The sequence below is a fragment of the Phocoena sinus genome, chromosome 7, assembly GCF_008692025.1.
Source record: "Phocoena sinus isolate mPhoSin1 chromosome 7, mPhoSin1.pri, whole genome shotgun sequence".
Lineage (NCBI taxonomy): Eukaryota > Metazoa > Chordata > Mammalia > Artiodactyla > Phocoenidae > Phocoena > Phocoena sinus.
Window position 1 is genome coordinate 77563213 of NC_045769.1, and position 19806 is coordinate 77583018.

Sequence of the window (19806 nt, forward strand, 5' to 3'; positions counted from 1 at the left end):
AAAAATCACAACTTAAATATACTGTTACATAAGTGTGTGCAAAGTTTAAAAAATGCTTGAAATATTGGTGCTCAGTACATATTAACTGATTGATCTCTTAATATTGATATAGAGGAATCTGGAAAATTAGAGTGTACACAAAATGTATCTATTATAAAGTGGAATTGGGAACAAAAGCTATTATTTTCTTAGTTCTGGCAAAGCGAAAAATGAAACAAGTTTCTATGACTCAGTTTTCAATCTATCTCACTCTACATTCATTGTTTGTTTCAAATAATCCCCATCAGCACTTCAAGTCTCCACTTTGTTTATACATATTCAAGTAGACTGATGACAAATCCTTTAATTCTTACAGTTGAAACAAAGTCTAAAAGAGCCTTCAGTGAGACCCTGAAGACGTTGTGATCTTTGATAAGCTGGCAGAAACACAGGAGGTATGGAAGTCATGATAAGGGGCTCAGTAGGCATTTTCTATTCATTCTGGACAAGAAACTTCCCAGTTATTCTTCATAGTCAGCTTGATTTGGGGGATGTCTTCTTTAATTGGCTGGTTTGTCTCTTAACCTAGTTTTCACTTCATAGTGTAATTGAGGTCATTTATGCAATCTGGAAGAGATCTCTAGAGCTCAAGTCATACCCTGTTATCACCGTAACATCTCAAGATGAAGACTCTTGTACATCAAGCTTCTGTGGCCTTTAAGTGCTCACCTGAGTTGCCAGAGATCACAGATTCAACATGTCTGAGGAATCTATCCAGTACTTGATAATTTTTTTTAATAGAATGATTATTTGTATGAAAAAGAGAAGCAAGCATCTGATTTGAAATTGGAAAACTGGATTCTGGACTTGAAATAAACACAAATTGATTGCAGGATTTGAAACAAGTCACTTAAGCTTGACAGTCCTCAGAAAATTCACATGTAAAAGAAGACTAGGTTTTCTTCTGAGTTTCTAGGATTCAGATTAATCTCTTTGTATAGAGTAAATACCATTTTCAGAGATCAGATTTTTAGATGGGAATGATAAAACTCTCCAAAATTTGAATCCACATTTTCCTCCTTAGATGAGCTTACTTTACTTTAGCTGTATTAGAAGTACATGGTAAAGATACCATTCTCTGAACAAGAGAAAGTCTGAGTTTGCAAAACTTATTATGAGGCAATCAATGTGTCTTCTCCCTTCAAGTCTGGGAATTCTATTTTAGAAAGGTCACAAATGTTATGAAAACAATGAAAAATACAAAAGCACTTTTGTTCTCCATGAGTTTTTCAAGAAATAGCCATATATTAATTTGTTTGAAGATTTTGTTTTCACCTTGGCATTAAATGTAGAGAATTCTGAGTTGAATCTATACCATTTCATATATCCCATTAATTTGGTTCTAAAAATATCCAGTTATTAACTGCTTTCCCTTATAAAGTACTTTGCCTCTTAGCTTAGAATTGAACCTCCTGAAAGCCCCAAATTCAAAATGGACCCTCTTATATCTACTCATTTGATAAAGGACTTAACAAATTAATCCTGAAATGAGTTTAAGGGCAGTTTCCCAAGCCAGTTCATCTTTTTCCTTTGCCAAAGACTAAGCAAGTGATTCTTGGGGGCTGAGGTGTAGGGGATGAGGTACCAGGAAGGGAGAGAAGCAACACAGAGCAGAAGCACGAAAAGGTGTGCTCATACTGGGTGTGACGAAGGGGAGGAATTGCTCTGAAAAGGAACTGAGGCAGTCTGTGTATGAACCAGTGTGCAGCACAAGTATAGTGAGGTAGTTGTGGTCACAGATGGAGTCCTTTTAACCCCGTCTCCCACTCCTCTCAAACACAAACACCCATTCTCAGCAGTTAAAATGAATAGTGGAAATACCTTTAATGTACACAGGCCAACATTTTAATATATAAATTCCACTATTACTTTTCGCCTCTCAACAACTTTCTTAGCCTTGGAGCATTCTGACCTTCGGAATTACCAGACATTATGGCCACCGTGTTTCCTGGCATCAGGAGAATTGTTACCTGTCGTTATTCCACATCTTATTAGGACGGCTGGTATTGCAGAATTTCCCAGTTCCCCTTTAGATCAACAGAGCAACACATAGTCCTGACTGTGTTATGGCAAATCTCCCTTCTGCTGCTTAAATGACATGTGAAAATGAAGACCATCGAGTAGCCTACCGGATATTGAAACTCCAATGTAAGATAAGGTGGCTCTGCTTAAGAAAATTAGGGCCTAGTTTTTCATATTTACAATAAAGTATTGGTTTTTTATTAGCATAGATGGTCACAGGCAGATAATTCATGAAAAAAGAACACAAATAATATGCAATACAGTGACCTTTTTCATCTTTCCATAATCAATAATCTTAAAGTTTGATAATACTGGAGGTTTTGGAATATTGTCAGTGCTTTTAAGGGGACTAGTGACTAAGAAAAATCTAGAATGATTGGAATTTGTGCGTTCCTCATTGTATAATTAATCCTACAAATACATTTAGACGGTGAAAAATTGTATGTAGATGAGATTTTTGAGAACTAGATGGAAAGGGTCTGTGATTACTAAATGAGATTTGGGTCAGATATTTTGTATTTTACACTGGTGTCCTCTTGTGTCTGACGATCCGACCGCCTGTCAGGTATCAGTAACATCTGCCGCTTGCAGCCACAGAGCAGCGCACGACAGCTGTGTGATGCTGCCCTAGAATTCATGCCAGAACAGTCCCCTCTGAATACCAGTAGACCACTGGGTATCCAGCTACAATGTGTGACAACATCTCCTGCTCTTTATGAATGCCAGAGATACTTAAAAAGAACTTGGATGGGGTAGGAAAAGAAAACCTGGTACCTCCAAAACCGTTATCCTTCAGTTACTCAATTTCTCCATCTTTAAACCATCCACCTCCCCTGATTGCAGCTATAACATTTTAGTTTAAATGAAACTTCCTGTATAATTTGCAAAGCCGTCAAGTGCTTTTCAAATGGAAGGTCCGTGATAAATTTGAGGAGAGGGAATGACCTCTCTCCTCTCAAGCATTTTCCCTCAGAACTTGGCTGGCATCTACCGAGCAAATATTTACTAGCCATTGACTTTGTGTCAAGCACCATGCTGGGCTCTGGGGCTTAGAGAAAGGATAATAAAACACGGCTCTCTGTCTTCAAGTAGCTCACAGGCCAGTCTTAGGTGTTTTGAGTGTTAAGACTGAGCATATTAATGTCTAGTCATCAGTTTGCACTTGACAGTTGAAGAGCAGTCTCTCATGCCTACAAGAAAAGGACTGTCTTAAGAGTACTCACTCCAACCATAAACCCTTCATGGACAGAATTTTTTTTCCTGGTTTTTAATTAGCTGGAGACATTTTGTTTTTTTATCAAGGACCTGAGACATTTTCATACAAAGCTATACGTTTTGCTTCAGATAAAGAATTTCCCTTGGCAACACCTATAAAACTCTCTTGCCATCTATGGAACACTATGATTCCCTTCCAAAAATCATCTTACAGGTATCTTTTTTTTTGCTATAAAATGTTTAGAGAGATAAACGTGAAACACATAAAAATATCCATATTGATATCACCTCAAGCGCTCATTACAAATACCCACAAAACCCACTATGAAGGGAAGTTATACTCTACTTTGACAGTTTTTAATTTTTTAAAAACAAATTGGTACTAGTCAGTGTAGGTTACATTATACTTTAGAAGAAAAGTAAAGGAGGAACCGTGAAATAGCAACACACAGAATGTTACTTTGCTCACTTATCAGTCACAAACCAGGAGAAGGCAGTGCACGGTTTATTTCTCCAGATATGATGCTCAAAGCACAGGGAAGATAATTTCTTCTTCTCTGTTTCATTAAAATTGCAAGATGTCATTCTTAGGACATTTAAAGGTTGTTTCATAGAGAACATCATTGCTCATTCAGGTGCTTGCTGAAGAAGCTGCCTTTAATCCAAAACTGTCTCCTCTCATCAAGCTCCCAATATCAATCCCATCCTCTCTGTAGATAATCTTCTGCTTTCCACTTTTCTTGAGCTCAGAAACAGTTGAGCCAACTTTCTATTCATTTCCACCTTGAAATATCTCATATAGCCTTAGCTTCTTTTCTCCATTTTAAGAAAAAGAGTCAACTCTCCAAAGTTAAATATCCTGCCTTTAGGACCTTAAACTCAAATAGAGGAATTCTAGAGTAGGAGCAGAAGGTGTGGGTTTGATGCTCAGCCCTTACAACTTCCAGCCACATGACTTAGTTTCTTTGCAACTCAAAACCTTTAATTATAGAATAAGACAATAACAACAACTCATCCACAGTGCTCTGGTAAGAGCGTAGTGAAATCGTGAGCATAAAACTGTGTGGTAAACTAAAAAGAATTACACGGGTATACTTTATTATATCTAGAATATTCTTCCAACATCTGTAGATATTTATCTCATCAGTTGTTCCTTTCTCTTTCTTTTTCAGTACATTTTAGATTTTTAAATCCTTTCTATCGGCTTACGTTTACTTTATCTCCTATGATAAAAGAATAGCAAACATAAAATAATTACCTTGATCATATTTACCCTTTAAGTTACCATGCATTTTCTTTCCTGTTTGCTGAGAAACTTCTTAAAAAGTTTGGCTTTTCTCTAAGTTATCTTTACAATTCAATTTTCTGAACATCTTATATTCTAGTATCTCGATTCTATCATCTGAAACTTTTTATGAGCTTTCATTATTCTTTCTCACTTCTCTACAGCATTTGACACTGTTGACAATCACCATAACATTCTAAGTTCTTCTGATAGATATATTTGTTCTTCCCTGACAGCTTTGTCCTAGCGTTTGCTTTCTCTTTTTTTCTCCCACCCCTAAATGCAGGTGCTACCTAAGACTTGCCTTGCTATTCCGCCCTCTGTATTTTCTTTCTTGGCAAACATCCATTCTTATATGCTCATTAAACTATCAACGCTGTAAAGCTAACTCTCAAATCTGTCACCTTCCTTATACTTTACCTCCACTCTGTAACACATTTCCAGCTTCCTCATGTACACCTTTAACTTTCCATGACCTTAAAGATTCAAGTTTCCATTCTGTCCCCCCAAAATGAAAAGAAAGCTTGTAGTTCCTGGGGTCTTCTCTTGCAGGGCCAGGGAAATGATCAAGGAGCACTAGTCTTTCATTAGGTCTAATTACCATTCATCATTACAGGGTTAGTGTGGGACATTTTACCCTTAAACAATTTATTTATAGATTCCTATCTTAATTCAGGAATTCCAGAGGTTAAGATGATTTCTCAAACCCCAATAAAAATATAGAATATAGAGTTGGTTGACCAATTAAAATACAGAATTTAAAAACATAAACAAAACAACAAGGTCCTACTGTATAGCACAGAGAACTATATTCAATATCCTATGATAAACCATAATGGGAAAAATATAAAAAAAAGAATGATGTGTATAGCTGAGTCACTTTGCTGTACAGCAGAGATGGGCACAACACTGTAAATCAACTATACTTCAATAAAAATATTAAAATAAAACAAATAACATTTTGGTTGACCAATTAAAATAGAGAAAATATATACGATCAAGACTGCATATTATTGAACTATGAAATAATAAAATGAGTAGAAAAGTGTAGTCAAATCTTTGACAATGGAGGAGCTCATGTAGAAACAAGTTTTAGTAGCCAGGCACATCATGGTGGCAACAGAGAAATGCTACACCAAATTTTGATTTCAATTTTAGCATATTTGCAGTGTAAACCAGTGGTAGTTTGGTAATAAAATATTTTAAGAATTTTTAATTCATCAAGTTTGAATTTTTGCAGATATAGTGAAACTTTTCAACATAGATATATTTTTAAGGGTAATTTAAAAATCTATTTAAAAAGCTCCACCTACGTTTTCAATGGCACTTAAAATTCAATTTCATTGGTACATAATACTCAAATTCTGAACAGTTGGATCAAAGTCTTCCCTCCACATTATCTCACACCCTCAAAAGAATCATTCCTGGCATCTAGAATCAGTTATTGCTGAAATCATTCAGCCTTATTTAAATAAGTCTCATAATAGGTTTCCTTTTTAAACTACATTTCTGGTTGACTAGAACAACAGTGAAACGACTGGTAGTCATGTACTTAAGACAGACATCACTAAGAGTGACAGTATAATCATAGCTTAAGATGTACATTTACTGCAGTGGTTACCATAGAGATCTAAATTTGGCTCTTTAATAAAAAGTACATGAATTTGATTTTGAATGTGTTCATTTTGGTTAGCAAGGTACACCAGGTTTCCAAATTGAACGAACATATATAGAAACAACAGTTTTGGAATTTTGTCCTAGAAATCTTCAAGGGGTCAAATATAGGTATATAAAAAAGTAATAGGTTCAGTTTCTGGAGTTTTTAATGGATACTTCATTAACTCTGTCACGTGAAGCCTAGTTTGGCAAAATATATATTTAATGGCTTACTGATATTTTATTCTCAAGAGGGAAAACAAAAGGCGGGGGAACCAGACATTCTAGTCTAAACATAGGTATGGCTCAAAGCATAAAGTAGGATCACAAGAGTAAAGATCTGAGATTTCACTGATTTCTGGCCTCTGCTCCTCTTCTGTCCTGCTGTCTATAAGGCAAGACTCTCGAATTTTTCATTTATAAATTCTTCCCTGGTTATCTTAGATCACAGAAATCTCTCCCTTCTTTGAACTTAATGAGTTTTATGTTTGCAACTTGAAATGATCCTAGATGCCATTATACTCTCCAAACTCTCAATCAATTTGGAGATGGTATACCTTGCAGATATACCATCCAGAGTGTCTAGTGCAGGTCTAGGTATGTAATTATTTACACTGATTGATGGATAAGATGAGGGTAGATTGATACCTGACTGCTATAGAGAGGTAATCTGAATTATAATGCAAACATAACAAATGCATTAAAGTTAAAACCAAATATATGGGGGGAGAAAAGCTACTGAGATCCATTACGATAATATGTGTAAAAGAATTCTATAAAGCGCTATTCAAATGTAAAGCCTCATCAAAAAATAAACTCCTAGAGGAGTTTAGTTTGTTCAGCAAATGTTGTTCTGAGAGAATAAATTGTTCTTAACCGTTGAATAAGAAAGCTTTCCCTCCCCCAAAGCATTAGGATATTTGTGCTCCTACAGACTTGGAATGAGAGTTGTAATACTCTGTCTTGCATTATGCTCTATATTGAATATTCTCTTTGCTAAGCCTTGCAGAGCTGGATTCTTCCTGTAAGTTTGGTCTCAGCTAAAATGCTTCCTTAGAAGGGTCTTCCCTGACCACTCTAAGGTAATGCAATGTTCTACCTCTCATTTTACTTTCTTCAAGGCACTCATCTTGATCTGAATTTAACAGACTATTTTTCTGTTTACTCATTTATTGTCTATCCTCTTCCTCTAGCACAAGTTCTATCAGACCAGGGACTGATCTTCTGCATGTCTGTATGTCCAACTACTAACAAATATTTCTGAGTTAATTAGTGAATTCTCCAAACTAAATTTACTTGAAAACTTTGTTTGGATCTAATGGCAGGTTCATCTCATTTCACCAAACCCAAGATATATAAATGATCCTTAAAATTTCAAAACTAGAAATATTTTTGGAAGTTATTTGCTTTAACTTTCCTGTTCCATTAAGAAAAAAAATGGAACCTTGATTTGTAAAATAAATAGTTCAAAGTTAATTCACTGAGCACATATTTAGATACAAAAAGAAAGTTAAACATTTCATTATCAGAATATTTTAGGCACACTTTAAATGTAAATCAGCAGGATAACTGACTTAATTCTCAGCACCATTTTGTATGATTAAGTACACTTAACGGGAAGCTTTAGTAAAATATGGCCATGGCAGAAAGTGTCAATTTTTCTTTGCAATAATTCTGAGCACATTAAATTCTTCAAAAAGCTCTTTTTATTGCCATAAATTCAAAGAGTTAAATTGAAGTCCTTCATATTTAGGATCAGAAGGATCATAAAGATTTTTATAGTTAACATGAATACACATGGGGTATCAGCACATTAGCAGAGAAGGACCAAAAAACAGTCACAGAATTGGAGTGTGTTTCCCAAAAGTGACATTTCAGATATTTGTCTCTAATAAAGACTGTTGGTTTCTTAATGTGCTAAAACTCAGTAAAAAGCTAGGTACATCTGGCTTATTGCTATTGCTATATACAGGGAAATTCCTCTTAGTATCTGTGAAATGTACCTGCATTTGTTAAAGAATAACATCATCAAAAATGTTTCTATCATAGTTCAGAAATCAATAGTTTCTCTTTCCTGTATCTTTATTTCCAGTTAATGGTTTAATTCAAGACAGAAGAAAAATTTAGAGTGATCTTTCAGTAAAATTTATTCCCAATGAGTATTTCTGAATAAACCCCATAAAAATATCACTCAACTCTGGTTTATATATTAATGGAAATAAAAATGTAGATTTTACAGATAACTATTTTTATATCATTTTCATTCCATTTCTTTCTCATTTTATACATTTCATTTCTATCTATCTTCAGAGCTTCACAGTTCACTAATTCTCCTAATTATCTGAGTCCCAACTCCTTCAGGATGTCTGGTGAGTATCTCTCAACACTCATTTGCAATAGAGATCATTTAAGCTGTAAACTTTAAAATCCATATATTTATTGTCACATTATATCCTTTACAATAACTATGAGATGTGCATTCTGAGTCTTCATGAATATTTAATTATTTGCACTCAGACTCACATACACATAAATTTAGATAGATAGGTAGATCGATAGATGATTGATAGACAGATAAATGGATAAAATAAACAGAGAGCAGACAGAATAAGTTGGACATTAGATGAGTACATTTGCAGGCTGACATATATAGTATATGTTCACATTTTCAGAGAAACACTCATATGGTAAGACTTTATGAGGTCATGAAAAAGAAGCAATGAATGTTATTGGTTCAAGAAGGTACTAAACTGTGAGTGGTACTAACAACCCCAAAGAATATTTCTCAAAAAAATCACTTTAAGAGATAACTAAGTGACCGTAAAAGGGAACCAGAGATTAATAACAAGTCCTAGCGTACCTAAGTCTCCTACAATGCCTTGTATTTCTAAAACTAAGTATGTCTCCATGTAGTGTATGTTTACGAGGTGAAACATCACATAGATGACTATCCAGTGTAAGTCTGTTCTCACATTCTGCTTCAGTGAACTAGAAAGTTCAAATGAAGAGGTATAGTTATGAAAATTACCAAGCCTTAGGCTATTACAATTTTAGAAGCAAAACAAGTTCTGCTAACATTTTCTAACACTATCCTAAAGTTTGATTAATATCTAATTTTCCTGTCGTTAAGTTGTGCTTTCTAAGGGAGCACAGGAAATCAGGTATGTATTGTACTTGACATTCAAAGTAAAATTCTAACCCATTTATTTTGGTAAAATAGAGTTCTCTATAGATACCTTAATTAAATATCATTATATGATCCTACTGACCCAATATTCTAAAAATATATAATAGATGTAACATAGTCCCTAGAAACAAAGTCTCAGCTATCCCTTATCTAGAAATATTTTATTCTATAATATCAATTAAACAAAGGATAAGGAGACTGAATAAAGAGAGATGTTTAAACAATTGTTTAAGTTAGAGCGGTGGTCCACATGCCAGAAAATCTAAGTGTAAGCACAGAAGCAAAAATTTTAAGCCACCTGCAATGTGTTTAAGGTTTATCCTGCACCAGATAGGTAACCTTAGAGTAGTTTGCTGGACTAAATCATTGATATTGGTTTATATTCTTTATGGAGGCTGTACATGAACATGATCTCTTGGACTTTTATGTCTAAGTTTATGACCGCTTAGACTTTTTTAAAAAAAGAGGCCAATAAGGTACAAACTTTCAGTTATAAGATGAATAAATTCTGAGATCTAATGTACAGTATGGTGACTATCGTTAATAATGCTGCATTATATACCTGAAATTTGCTGAGAGTAGATCTTAAGATAACTATGTGAGGCAATGAACGTGTTAATTAGCTTGATTGTGGTAATCATTTCCCACATCACATATGTATAACATCATGTTGTAAACCTCAAATATATACAATTTTTGTCAGTTATACCTCAATAAATCTGGGGGGAAAAAGAGGCTAAGAAATCTCTATGTTAATATTAAGAGAGTACTTTATTATATTTAAATCAAATTATTTCACAAAACCATCTCCACCAAAATCGTGGATAACACATGCACTTAGTTAGATTAAGCTAACTTAACTAAAAGATTTCTATTATAGTCTGATTTCTATGACCAGGCAAATAAAAAGTCAAGTTTTATACAGTGATAGACAATCCAGTGTGCTCAGATTTGCATGAATTAAGTTTAAATAAAAGCAAAGAGTGCTAACAGAAATAATTCAACTAGACTTCTGTCAAAATTGATTTCTATTTAACAAATTATTATGACTGACACTTTCATTTGTCAAAATTAGAACTGCATGGACATTTCTAGAAAATTCTTTACTTTCTTTTAATACTTTGAAAAGCCTGGGTACCACAATCCCCAAAAAGTCTACAAACATTTTCACCTCATTTACCATGCTATTCTGTTCAATGAAAACTTCTGCCTTTCATTTTTCCATTATTTATTATGTCAACTCTCTTTTCTACTTCATTGCTTGTGCAATTTGGAAATAAATGGATTTCACATCATGAAACATTTCACTTGGTTATGTTCTTCAGATAAATATATTGCTGCTTACAAAGTGACTTGGAAGGAAAGAAAATTGGGGCATTTAAAGTAAATTCCACCCTGTTAATTAAACTATTGGTTGTTGACAAAACAGCTTATTTTTTTTTTTTTTTTTTTTTTTTTTTTGCGGTACGCGGGCCTCTCACCGCTGTGGCCTCTCCCGTTGCGGAGCACAGGCTCCAGACGCGCAGGCTCAGCGGCCATGGCTTACGGGCCCAGCCGCTCCGCGGCATGTGGGATCTTCCCGAACCGGGGCACGAACCCGTGTCCCCTGCATCGGCAGGCGGACTCTCAACCACTGCGCCACCACGGAAGCCCAAAACAGCTTATTTTTTAAGGGTAGTGATAATAATAAAATTAAAATGTCCACAGTATGGTACAGTTTATAAAAAATTCAATAAGTATTGTCTTATTTAATCCACATAGCTGTCCTGAGGAGTAGATTGTTAGAATCATATCTAGCGTATTTAAAAGAAACTGGTATACTCCAATAAAGATGTTTAAAAAATAAATAAATAAAAGAAACTGGGCTAAGATATAATGAGAATCTCCCCTAAACTATAGAGGTCTACAGCTGACTAGTTACCATCAATTACAATTTTCCTTCATTTGTTTCTCTTTGGAAGATGCCTCTGTGTCTGTGTGTGCGTGCACGTGTTTTAATACTTAATAGCTTTACTGAAGTATAATTAATATACATCGGACTGCATATATTTAAATTGTACCATTTGATAAGTTTTGGCATATGTGAAATCTGTGAGGCCATCCCCACAATCAAGATAACGCATATCTCTGTTAGCCCCCAAAGTTTTCATATGACCCTTTGTAATCCTTCCCTCCAGCTCTTCTCTCCCACCCCAATCTCCAGCCCCTAGACAATTTATCTGCTTCCTGCCATTCACAGGTTAGTTTATAGTTTCTAAAATTTTATGTAAATGGACTCGTATGTTATCCTTTTGTCTGGTTTGTTTCATTCATTCGCAATTATTTCAAGATTCATGATGTTCTAGGGTGTATCAATAGTTCACTCACTTTTCTGACTAGAATTCCATGTATGGATAAATCATAGCTTATTCACCTTTGATGGAGATTTGCATTGGTTCTGGATTTTGGCTATTCCAAATAAGGCTACTATGAAAATTACTGTACATCTCTTTGTATGGACATGTTTTCCTTTCCCTTGGGGAAATACCTAGGAGCTGTTTAAGAAATAGTAAAATTATTTTCCAGAGTTATTGTACCATTGTACCATTCCCACCTCAATTGTATGTGCTCTTCTTCTACATCCTCACCAACATGTTCTTTTTTAATTTTAGCCATTCTGATAGATGTGTAGTGCTATCTCATTACTTTAATTTGATTTCTTAATAAAGAATAATGTTAAAGATTTTCTCACGTGGTTATTTGCCATCTATCTGCCTTCCTTAGTAAAGTGTCTCTTCAAATCTGTGAGCTATTTTTCCTTGGGTTGTTTTATTACTGAGTTTTGAGAACCTTTGGGTTTTTTTGGATACAAGTCCATTATCAGATATATTATTTACTAACAATTTCTTCCTGTCAGTGACTTGTCCTTTCAATCTCTTAACAGTGGCTTTGTAGAGCAATTTTTTTTTCATTTTGATGAAGTCCAGTTTATTGATTTCTACCTTTATGGGTTGCCTAATCAAAGGTCACAAAAATTTTTCTCTTATGTTTTCTTTAGAATTTTATAATTTTAGGTTTTACTTTTAAGTTAACTTTTTATATAGTGTGAGGTATGCATTTTAGATACTTTTTCCACATGGATATCCAGTTGTTCCAGTACTATTTATTAAAAATACCATCCTGTTTCCACTTAATAGCCTTTGCCTATTTCTTTTAAATTAGTTGTCCATACACGTGACATCTTAATAGCATATGGAGTCTTCCAAACCATAAATGTATATATCTCCATTTTTGTAGTTCCTCTTTAATTTCCCTCAGCAATATATTGTGGTATTCAGAGTAAAGGTCTTTGCATATCTTTTGTCAGATTTATCACTATTTCATATTTTTGATTCTATTTTAAATGACTTTTTATTTTAATTTTGATTGTTTGTTACAAGTATTTTAAAATACAACTATAGCATTCCTGTATCCTGCAAACATGGTAAGATAATGTTTGTTTTAGTAGCTTTTTAAAAATACATTCTGCTGAATTTTCTAGACAATCATGTCATCTGTAATGACCAGCTTACTTTATCCTTTCTAATGTTTTGTTTATTCTTCTTGCCTTATTCCACTGCCTACAAGCTCCACCATAACGTTAAGTAGAAGAGGTAAACACCAATGCCCTTATCTTTTCCTGATCTTATGGGGAAAACATTCAGTCTTTCAACATGAAATATGATGTAGGATTTTTACAAAAGCCCTTTATTAGGTTGAGGAAGTTCCCTGTTATAATTATTTTGCTCAGGGCTTTTTCTCACTTTCTTTTTATTTTTTAATCAGGAAGAGAATTTGGGTTTCATCAAATACTTTTCGGCATCTGTTCCAATGGTTGTTTGATTTTTCTTTTTTTGGTTTGTTAATTTGGTGAATTAAGTTGATTGATTTTTGTATGTTAAACCAGCCTTGCTTTCCTGGGATGAACTTCACTTAGTTATGATGTACATTCATTTTACATATTGAGAAGATTGATTTACTAAAGTTTCATTTAGAATTTTTGGATCTATATTCATGAGGGACGTTGGTGTGTCGTTTTCAATTCTTGTAATGTCTCTGTTAAGTTTTGCTCTTTGAAAATGCTGACCTCATAAAATGAGTCAGGAGGTATTCCCTCCTCTTCAATTTTCTAAAACTTTGTATAGAACTATTCTTACTTCCACCCAAAACGTGTGGTAGAATCCACCAGTGTGGTCATCTGGCAATGGAGTTTCCTCTGTGAAAAGGATTTTTAAACTACAAATTTATTTATTTATTGCTGAATATACGATTATTGGGTTGATTTATTTCTTCTTCTTTGATAGTTTTTATTGTTTAAGGAAATTACCTATTTTATCAAAATTGCCAAGTTTATTGACATAACACTGTAAATAATATTATTTTCTAATCCTTTAAAGAATTGTAGAATCCATAATGATGTGACTGTTATCATTTCCAATGTTGGTAATTTGTATCTTCTATTTTTCCTATTAAGTGTGGTCAGAAATTTATCAGTTGTACTGATCTTCTCAAGGTAACAGCTTTTGGTTTACTCACTTTTATCTAAACTTTATCTCTTTTATATTTCATAATTTCTATTTTGATCTTTATTATTTCCTTTCTTACATACTTTGTATTTACTCTCCGCCCTTTTTTCCAGTCCCTAAAGGAAGAAGCTGAAGTCATTGATTTTAGATTGTTTATATTTTCTTCTTTTAATATAGACGTTTAGGGCTCTAAATTCCCCCTAAGTATTGCTTTTAGTGGCACCACAAACTTTTTTTTTTTTTTGGCACCACAAACTTTGATATGCTTTATGTTCATTTTCATTCAGTCCAAAATATTATTACTCTTACTTTTTACTTCTTTTTGTTGCATGGCCTATGTCAAAGCATATTATGTAGTTTCCCAACATTTACTCTACACCATGCTCCACAAATCAGTTTGGTTGGAGGGTACAGGCATTATTGCTGGTCCTCAGTGAGCACTGGGGCAGTGAGACCTCTAAGATTTATGAGTTTTTTCCTCAACCTTGGGTCATCTTCTCACACATGTGCACTGTTCAGTACTCCATATTTCATGAGTTCTCTGTGTGTGCAGCTCTCTCCTCTCCATTACTCTGTCCACTAAATTCTAGCTGCCTTGAGCTCTCCAGACACTCTGGCCCATTTCCTCAACTCATGGAGTCCACTGGGATCAGGCTAAGTCTCCCTTCATGTTGCTGAAGTCTAGACACTATCTCAAGGCAGTAAGCCAAGGCAACTCAAGGCCCCTCCTTGTTTGTTTCCCATCTCTCAGAGACCATCATCATTTATGACTTACTGTCCAATATCTTGAAACTCTTTTTTCATATATATTTTGTCTGTTTAAAAAATTGACTTAGGTTTGTCTGTGTGTGTGTATGTATAAATTCAGTACCTGTCACACCAACTCTAGATGACACTTTCCTGGTTTTTTTAAATTCAGTTGTTTTATTTAAGCCATTTTATGAGTGTAGGTAAACATTTGACACTGTAAGTTCTTAGAATGTCAGTGGTTATCTCAGAGGATGTTGCAGCAGTCTAAAAAGAAAGGTTTTTGTTGTTGTTGTTTTTTGTTTTTTCTAAAATGTAATCTCTTTCTGGTCAGGAGAGATTTAGAACCACATATTGACTAACACTTAGAGCAGCAGTATTTTACATATGTATTGCATATTCTGGTTTTAAAGGGCTTTTCACGAACATTCTCTCATTTGATTATCTATGGTTAAGGCCTAGATGCAAACATATTAGAGCTTAGGAGACATGCTACCTTACCCAAACTCACACAGCTAATAAGTGCTAGAGCTAAGTCTTGAACCCAGGCTGCCTCCCTCCCACACCATTCTTGTAACCACTAGTCTACCCTTCAGGGCAGTGGGACACTCTTCCGAGTCTTTTGCTGCCTTCTGACTCTTTTAAACGACCTCAGTGGGTTCTACAGTGACAGATTATCTCACATATTGTGCGCTTTTGGAAATAATCCTCTTGTGCTATTGCCTAATGCAAGGCAAGGATTTCAGGTGGTGATGCTTATTGGGTGGTACTGATAACATCAAGGATATTATTCAAAGATAGATGCATGGCTCTGTGCGCAATGGATAGTGCATTGGACGATGATAAATTCATACTATACTGGGTTAATTTTGTCATAAACTATTTTATATGAATATTCATTTCTGAGTTCTTCCTATATAAAATTTCAGCCCCTAACAATTTCCAAGGTCTATCATCTCATATTCCTCTTCTCTTCCTTAGTTTTTTCTCTTTAACACTGATCACCAGTATATATATATTTTTTAATAAATTTATTTATTTTTGGCTGCATTGGGTCTTCGTTGCTGCACACAGGCTTTCTCTAGCTGCGGCGAGCGGGGGCTTCTCATTGCGGTGGCTTCTTTTGTTGCGGAGCACAGGCTCTAGGCGCACGGGCTTCAGTAGTTGTGGCTCACAGCCTTCAGTAGTTGCAGCGTGCAGGCTCTAGAGCACAGGCTCAGTAGTTGTGGCACACGGGCTTAGTTGCTCCCTGGCATATGGGATGTTCCTGGACCAGGGCTGGAACCCATGTCCCCTGCACTGGCAGGCGGATTCTTAACCACTGCGCCACCAGGGAAGCCCTATCACTAATATATTAATGTATTTTGCTTCTCTTGTTTATTGTCTGTCTCCTTCACTAAAATATAAGTTCCATAAGGACACACAGTTTTGTCTATTTTGTTCACAACTGTATGTCCTGTACCTATTGAGTAGGAAATCAATACTATCAGTTAAAATTTACATTTACATCTTGGAATTTATGTTATTTTGATGATTGTTGTGTAAAGGAGTGGAGAACAGTATCTGAGACTAAGTTTTCAGGAGCATTAGGATCTACTTGTACATATTCTCACTGCTATTGGACGTGTATTATCCATAAGAGGCTAAAGCGTATAAGAAGATAAAATCACTAGATGAGACAACCGTCTCAGCATTGTTCAGGAAGATTGCATTTGCATGTTAGCTTCTATCCCCTCTCCTGATAACACCATCAGCTGTTAGGGCTGTCATGTTACGGAGGGATGGACCTTTACAGGTGAGGTAGTGGTACAGTAATTAGCAGCACGGCCACTGGTCACAGAATGCTGGGGTTCAATTTTCAACTATGCTATTTACTAGCTCTATAAATATTAGAAGTCACTATTATTTTATGCCAAGAATTTTTATCCAGAGACTTCAAGGGATTTTTCAACCCTTTGAAACTGTGTTCAAACCTACTGTGTGTAGGAGACGGATGCATCTTTCTTGGGAGGTCTACAATTTTCATCAGATATTCAAGGTCTGTCAGTACTTACAATACTCTGGGAATCAAAGATCAAGTGATACTGTTATAAATAAATCCCCCAAAGTGTATTCTTTTGAATTGGCTTAAACTCCCATAAGGCCAGCCAGAGTACTAATTTTTTGCAGGAATTTAATATTTCTATGTTTTTCATCCTCAAATCTACATAGACCAGAGCTGTAAGATGCTGGAACAGTACATTAGCAAAGGGAGGACACTCTCCTTTAGAGTAATTTCATAACAAGATGTGTGACTTCAGGTAATGAAAATATGTTGGAGATTTATAATTAGAAGATCTTTGTCTAATATCCAGCTTAATTATTTTACAACAAATGTATATTGAACATGTAGTATGTCCTTTACACTTTCCGGATCCTGAGACTGCCAAAGTGAAGAAGGCCTGATGCTTTTACTCTCAGGGAAGCACATCTCAAAGAAGAGATACATAGGTATCAGTGACAGTAAAATGTGATCATTTCTTTTGTAGATTTATGTATGAGGTTTTCTTGTCTCCATCATGTTAGTATAGGCCAATTACTTAACCTCAACTGTGAAAAGGTGATTATAATAATAGTAAAGTTATAGTTTTCACAGTTGAGGTTAAGTAATTGGCCTATACTAACATGATGGAGACAAGAAAACCTCATACATAAATCTACAAAAGAAATGATCACATTTTACTGTCACTGATACCTATGTATCTCTTCTTTGAGATGTGCTTCCCTGAGAGTAAAAGCATCAGGCCTTCTTCACTTTGGCAGTCTCAGGATCCGGAAAGTGTAAAGGACATACTACATGTTCAATATACATTTGTTGTAAAATAATTAAGCTGGATATTAGACAAAGATCTTCTAATTATAAATCTCCAACATATTTTCATTACCTGAAGTCACACATCTTGTTATGAAATTACTCTAAAGGAGAGTGTCCTCCCTTTGCTAATGTACTGTTCCAGCATTTTCTCTCACTCAATATCTTCCTCAGCCAGGGTATCAACTATTAAGCTAACACATATTCATGTCATAGAAAGAAAAGTAAAGTAAAACATGAATCAAGAGTCTAATAAAAAGCAAAATATACATTTTGTTTCTACTGATAGCATACGGAAACTAAATCAAAGACCAGTCACTTAGGAGTACTTTATCTCTTAATAATCTCAAACAACCAATCACAGAAAACCTCCTGTGTTATTATTTAGTGATCTGATCATTCTTATGGCCACTAGTTGCATTCACTCTGTTCACCTGGTATCTGCATCACATACCATATTTTCAAATCTTCCTTTCTGATACCTTAATATCTCTGTTGTATTTCCTGATTATGTTCTCCTGGCATATCATATTATGCCACTAAATTCCTTCCTAATACATTTCTCCCTGACACATCTTTCAATCAGTTAGATGAAGAGCATCTATCTAATCTGGGAGCTCTGTGAGGAAAGTAAGGGGAGACTACTGGCAGAGAATCAAGCTTAACAGGTGAGCAGAAAAGAAGTGAATAAGAATGTTAGGAAAGAAGGAAAAAAAGATGGGCAATAGGATCACTAGGTAAGAGTAATATTGCTATGTTGATTTTTTTTCCTTATGAATTTCCAGCATAGCATCCAAAGAATATTGGTTAATGAATGTATAAATACTCTCTTCATTAAATCTAAGGGTAAGAGAAAATTGTTTTTAAGGTCTTGAGTATACTATCTTTCCTTTCTTCCCCCCCTCCCTCCCTCCTTTCCTTTTTCTTCTTCCTTTTAAACTGTCAGCTCTTATATTCTGTACTTTGAGAAGTACACTGAGTAAAAAAGTTGGGTCCCCAAATGTCCCAAAGATTGTGCAAAGATGTATTCTGTACTTTATAAAAAGAAGACATTCTTGAGTATGCTACTAAGTCTTGTGGGGCAAGCTCCGTCTGACTATGAGTATATAAGCAAGTATGGGAAGAATAAAATTTCATTAACTAATGATCTTCTCAGACATTGGACTATTAGGAAGATTTATAGGCAAAAAGTTGTATAACAAGGACATTCTAGTCCTTTTAAAATAATTCAGATTATCCAAGATCCATTAAATTCCACATTATATAAATTCAAAGTAATTCTTATTCTCAAATTTTGACATTTGCTTACACAACATCAAACATATTTATATTTGTGAAAAACAAAGTTTACTTTCTAAATAAGAAATTAAAAGGCATAACTCTTGAACTTCATAGATTAATATATCTAAACTCTAATAATTTTGTTGTGCAAATAATGCCAGCAAAACGATAGAGTGTTTCAAATCATTCAGGTTAAATTATAGGAAAGAAAAAACAACAGTATTATTAATTTGACTCATTTTTTTTTTTTTTTTTTTGTGGTACGCGGGCCTCTCACTGTTGTGGCCTCTTCCGTTGCGGAGCACAGGCTCCGGACGCGCAGGCTCAGCGGCCATGGCTCACGGGCCCAGCTGCTCCGCGGCACGTGGGATCTTCCCGGACCGGGGCACGAACCCGTGTCCCCTGCATCGGCAGGCGGACTCTCAACCACTGTGCCACCAGGGAAGCCCTGACTCATTTTTAAAATGATACTGAATGTGGTTTGAAGAAAAAAAACAGTATGTTAGCCCTTATTGTTTCTTAGTAAGGTGGAACATTTATGTGTATTTAAAATTTTTGAATGTAATAATATATTAAAATTATTCATATGCTTCCTAGTATTGGTTATACGAGGGATTAATTCTTAATTTTTGTTTACTTGGAAGGCCATTTAATAAGTGCATTTGCATTATTAAAACTGATTTATCAAACAATAATGTCTATGATTGTGAAAAATCATGTTACTTGAATTATCCAGAATTCCTTTGACCACAGGTTATTCTTAAAGGTATTTGAGAATAACCTCAAGCAGCACTTGCAAATTCAGATATCATAAACACTTCCAAGTTTCAGTTCAAAAACACAAAGTGATTTCATAGGATAATGCTTTATTAAAAAATAAAGCCCGTCTTTTTAGAAAAGCCCTAGTGTCTTTGAATTATGTATAAAAGAATTATTTTGAAAACTTAAAAAATGCCTCTAATTTCCCATTTAACAGTAA

The 19806-nt window shown here is 34.9% G+C and overlaps 1 protein-coding gene across 4 annotated transcripts in view; it reads right to left on the bottom strand.

The window, feature by feature from the left end:
• The window catches only part of GALNT13 (polypeptide N-acetylgalactosaminyltransferase 13), a 559171-nt gene that overhangs the window by 178084 nt on the left and 361281 nt on the right, over positions 1-19806 (bottom strand). The window lies entirely within an intron of this gene.